This window comes from Mastomys coucha, unplaced genomic scaffold (genome assembly GCF_008632895.1).
Source record: "Mastomys coucha isolate ucsf_1 unplaced genomic scaffold, UCSF_Mcou_1 pScaffold23, whole genome shotgun sequence".
In the NCBI taxonomy this organism is placed as follows: Eukaryota; Metazoa; Chordata; class Mammalia; order Rodentia; family Muridae; genus Mastomys; species Mastomys coucha.
The window spans coordinates 5,670,508-5,675,883 of NW_022196906.1; the positions used below are offsets into that span (position 1 = coordinate 5,670,508).

Here is a 5,376-nt window from a genome sequence, read left to right on the forward strand (position 1 = left end):
TTTTATTCTTCACAAAGTTCTCAAAATATGAAGAACAAGCTCTTTATAGACAAGAGTTTTAACTAGGATGACAAAGGACATAGTAGACCTGTGCCTGCTCAGCGCCTATTTGGCTGCACTCTGTAGTGTGTGTAGAAGCAGACATAATGAGCAAAATCCTGACTTCAGTTTAGGACCTCTCTGGAAGACACATCTGTCCTGACCATGTAGGGAAGCCAAACAGCAAGAATGGATGAAAGAAGAGAGACTGCACTGGGACCAATTAAAACCCAGAGGACTACCTAGCAGAGGGACTCAGTTCCTCAAGAGACACCTCCAACACCCAAGGACTGCCCCCACCCCAAAATTCTGGGAACTGGTGGCTACTTTCCTTATCTCTGAGTTGACCTATTGTTGGTAACTGTACAGTGGTGGATCCAATTGTGTTTCATCTGCTCTATGCTAGCAGAAGACTGACATCATCCACTGAGAATATTCTCCTGAGGTATTCTGAGTGAACACATGACTCTGTCATTACGAGACAGCTGGAGAGAAGTTATTGCCTCTCTACTTGGACCAAAGCATCTTTTGTCAGCATCTCACCTCCTTCACACGCACTTTTTGTAATGCACAACCACCAAGGACCCCCCTACACACACATGCCCTGGGGACACTGGCTGGATTCACAAGCAAACTAGAAGCTGGACCACTTGACTTCAAAATGCACTTCAGCAAGCCAGGCAGGGCAAGAGGGATTGATGAGCAGGAGGCACTGTACAGCAGGGACAGAATAGCTGGAGAGCCACAAGGCATCTTGCTAAGTACAGCTGTGTCCAAAGGCAGAGTGAAGCCTCCCACTTCCAGACAAGCCCACTGGTCCAACACAACTGGGACCCAAGGCCAGACACAATAAGGTGCAGGATACTGCCAGACCTACTGTACCATAGATTTTTATCCCATGATGCTCCAAATAAGGATCAAGAAGTGACCAGGAAGGGGGAAGAAGGCTTAGAAGGTGGCTGCAGGTTGGCCAGAACCTTAGCTAAGGTACTTCTCAGTGTAGTAAAAAGCCTGGTCCACATCCCCCTTTCAGGACTCTAACAGCCATTTTCATGTGCTCAATAGGAGGGAGGGTACACCATGGCCAGTGAGACATCTACATCCAGAGAGGCTTTTGTCTTCACCCACAAAAGGTAGTTTTAATTGGTGTTCAAATGATCTGAGCCCACAACTGCACAGTTTTGGCATCTGATACATGGCAACAACAGACATAGAGACCTGGTACACAAAACAAGAGCAGCCCAAAACCCCAACCTGGAGGGTCTCATATTAGGGAGGTAGGGAGGAGCTCAGAATCAAGAAGTCATTCTCTCTACATCCAGTCCCACCTCCCACCACTACTGGGACATGGAGTGGGAGGGTCTGAAGGGGGGAGGGAACAGCTGAGAAACACACAGGCACATACCACTACCACTATCACCACCCCCCATGTACATGCTCACACACAGCTCTAGACAAAGACAAGACTAAAACACACAAGCTCCTTGCTATTAGGGTACAGGCACAAGGCTGAAGTGTAGGTGTCCGTAGTTGTCTACAGTGCACAGACAAGCAAGCAGTTTAGTCCCTATCCCTGTCCCAGTGGCCTAGGAGGCCCTCCAGGTACCAGAGGGAAATAGAGATGAAGAATTGGCCAAGAGAAGAAACAACTGACCAGTGACTAAGTCTGTGCTGTCAGCGGTGTGGCCCTAGATACTACAGCTCACTCCTGCTCCATCTTGATAGGTAACAAACTTGTTCCAGTTCTGGGGGTGGGGGGGAGGTGGTAGGTCTCCATGATTTCCACCAGTTCTCCCACAGCTCTTCTCTCTGGCTCAGGTCACGCAGCAGGATCAGGTCAATGAGCTCATCATGAATCAGGTGATAGTACTTGGCGGACTGGTCCAGAATAGCAGAATCCTTCGGCCATGCTGGGACGCTGGAAGCACAGACTGGATGTTGCCAGATGTGACCATTTTGAGCCTCTCCTTTCTGCTGCTCAGGGTTGTGCTCAGGCTGGTAAGGAGCTGTGCTCAGGCAGGTTTCTTCCTAGCGTCCACCAGGACAGCAGTGAGGGGTTTCACAGGATAGGGACTGCTGCTGGGTTGGGACTCCTCAGCTACCCATGTCTCCTGGGGCAGAAGCACAAGTAGAGGGGCTGGGGTGGCTACAGTGTGGTCTTTCTGATATGGTGTAGCTCTACCAGTGGGGGAGAACTCAAGGGGACCAAGGGGTGAAGCTGATTCCTCTGAAAGTGAGGAAGAAGAGGTCAAGGGCCAGGACATAGGCAGGGGAGGGCATGGAAGGCATGGAGGGCCTGGCATGCTGTGAAGGTGGCTGACCCAGGGTGGAAGAGGGGGAGGTGGAAAGGCAGGTTCTGGGGATGTGAGCAACTCTTCTGAACCAGAGTGGGTAGAGGATCCCCTTGATCCTGGTGGTGATATGGATGGGAGGCTGGGGGTGGAGTGGGTGGGTACTGGCTTTCCTGACATAAGAAGGGATTGGAGGTCTCTGTCTCCTCTTCCTGGGCCCGAAGGTCTGCCTGCTGGGAGGGAACTGAGAGAGTCTCAAATCCCTCTTTGGCTAGCTCCTGGGTTTCAAAGCTGTCAGCTATCTCAGGTCCTGAGAACTTCTGACTCAGCAGAGTTGAACTGGCTGAGTTATGGGCTCTGGGGATGGACCCCTCAGGACAGCTGGTGGGCCTCGGTGGACAGTCCCCAAACACAGGGCCACTAGTTTCTCCTACTGAGTCTTCAAGTTCTGGCTTATCTATCAGGGTTCTAGAGGGCAGTCTATGCAATTCTTCCAATTCTAGATTTACTCCCTCTTCCTTAGACTCTTGGGGACCAATAACTAATGCACTTGGGGTACTGCCTTCTTCTATCCGTGGGCCCCTGCTACTTAGCCCCCCCCCCTGTACCATTCTCTTCCTCCTCTTTGTCCTCCTTCACCACCTGAGAATTCGTGGACAGGAAGAGGCATGATGGCTTGGGAGGTGCTGGGCCAAGCCATGGATGGCCCCACATCCAATCCCTTCACAAGCTCTGGCTCCAGCTGCAAAGCCAGAGCCCTTCCCGCCCCATGGGGGGCACAGTATCTGGAAATTCCTTTCTCCCCCGCTGAGCCCGAGTGCCCCAGCTCTTTCTGATTGAGCCCTTGGTGGTGGTGGTGGTGGTGATGGAAGAGCCCCATTCAGGGATTCAGCTCCTTTTCTGCTGCTACAGCCTCAGAGGATGCCACCACCGGTGTGGCAGCCTGGACTGGCTTTCTCTCAGGTGGTTGGGCCTCCTCCTATTCCTCTTCAGAGCAACTGACCTCTGGAGCCAGCACTTTGGCCTGCTTGCTCAGCTCCTCCTGTCCAAGCACAGCTTCTGAGCTGCTGGTGCCATGGCTGCCTCTGCCCCAAGTGCCATCCGAGGACTGAGACTCCTCCTCGGAGGACCAAGGTGGAACACTGTGTAAGGAACTTGAGGGTGGAAAGGGGCCTCGGATGGAGCTACAGTGCCGGAGGGCTGAGGTTCCTCATTGTGCACATGACTCCCACTGACGCAGAGGGAAGAGCGAGAGGTACCATCAAGACGGCCTTGGAAGTCAAGAAGGGACTGAGGAGGAACTGCTGGAAGCTGGCTGGCCTAATCACTGTATGTCCTCTTGTGGGTGAGCAGCTTGGGGGACTGTTTAGAGTCCCTACTCCTTTCAGTGGACAACCAGCTGCTGTGTCTTGGTGAGCGGGTGAGTAGCTCAGCCCCAGGCTGCCTCTAGTAGAGGACAGGGAGCTTAGAGAAGTATTGGACTGTGTGAACGAGGACTTGCATAGCTTGTTAGGAGGAAGAAATCTTTGGCTTTGCCCATCTTGCCCAGGCTGCCTAACTCAGGATCCTTCAGGGCGCTGCTTGAAAGAATCACTGACGCAGATTCGAGATCATACTTCTTCTTGCCCTTCTCTTTGTCCTTGAGTTTGCTGAAGGGAGACCGTGGCTTGTCCTTCAAGGAAAGATCAAACATGTTGGCACTCAGGCTGTTTGGTGTGAAGTGGATGGATCTCACTACGTTCCACCTTCTTCTTGCCTGGCTTGGAGAGTAAGCTTGAACTACTGCGGTGCTGGGCGTGGCCTGCATGGGAGACGTGATCCAAAGGTAGGGTTGCCGGGCCCAGAAACTTGTCCACACGAAGAGCGAGCGGTGCATGGTGCTAAGCACGAGCTCACGAGCTCGCAGGCGCCTTTGGGGCTGAAGGACAGGGCGCAGGACCCGCATTTGCCTCCTGTGTCTGCAGCAGGCCTTCCAGGGCGCCGGGAGGCAGCTTGAACTCTTCGCACCAATCCAGGCAGCCTTGCGTCTTCTCCACTATTGGGGTTCTGTACTTCTCCCACCTGGATCACCGTGTATGCATAGCTGGTGCTGCCAGCGCCCGAGCTCTTGCCTTTCAAGCCGCTGGCCCACAGCACGATCGGCTGGAGGTGCATGGGCAGCAACCGGGGGGAGGGGGTGGTTGGGGGGGGGCGGAATCCGGCCGAGGGTTCAGTGTCCCGCACCAGGGCCATGGAAGACCCTGGGACAGAGTGACACACGTGGCAGTCGCGGGATGCTGTGAGAAGCTGGCTCCCCGCGCCGCCTGCAGCGCGGTGACCACTTCAAGTGTGGGCTGGCCTACGAGGAGCAAGCTATTGGCTCCCCGCAGCTCCGCCCAGGCTCAGGCCAGGCCCCGCCCCCAGTTCCACAAGCGTATAGCTGCCTAAGAGTTTAAGGCCATATACTTGATGATCAAATTAATGATTTGCATAAATAGATAGAATAAATCTTCCAAGTGACCTTTAAAAGCCAATACTTTAAAAACAGCTTTCCCCTTCCCTAGCTCCTCTGTAAACTAGTCTTAAATTTTTCTTATGCTTGCCTGTATACATTAGACTAGCCATAGAGGCAATGCATTCAACCCTGCTTTCTATTACAGTTTCTTCTTCTTTTTTTAAAAAAAAATTAGAAAAAAAAAAATAGAGGGCTAGAGTTCCTTGTGCTCACAGATTAGCTCTTAGAAAACCAAGAGTGCTATACATGCAGACTTGTCATTTCAAAGATTTTATATATGTGTGTGTATATATACATATGTATGTGTGTGTGTGTGTGTGTGTATGTATGTATATATATCCACCTAAATAGTAATGGATGTGGTTGGTTAGTTGACTGATGACTTTTGTGCTGTTTATAAGACAAAGATCACACCAGATCATCCCACAGTCCCTTAAGATATTATAAGTAGTCAATCTATAGAAACTATTTTTGCCGGGTGGTGGTGGCACACGGCTTTAATCCCAGCACTTGGGAGGCAGAGGAAGGTGGATTTCTGAGTTTGAGGCCAGC

The 5,376-nt window shown here is 51.9% G+C and overlaps 1 pseudogene; it reads right to left on the reverse strand.

Annotated features, from left to right (window-relative positions):
- Window positions 1-1,664: 1,664 nt before the first annotated feature.
- Window positions 1,665-4,638, reverse strand: LOC116072598 (annotated as a pseudogene).
- Window positions 4,639-5,376: the final 738 nt, after the last annotated feature.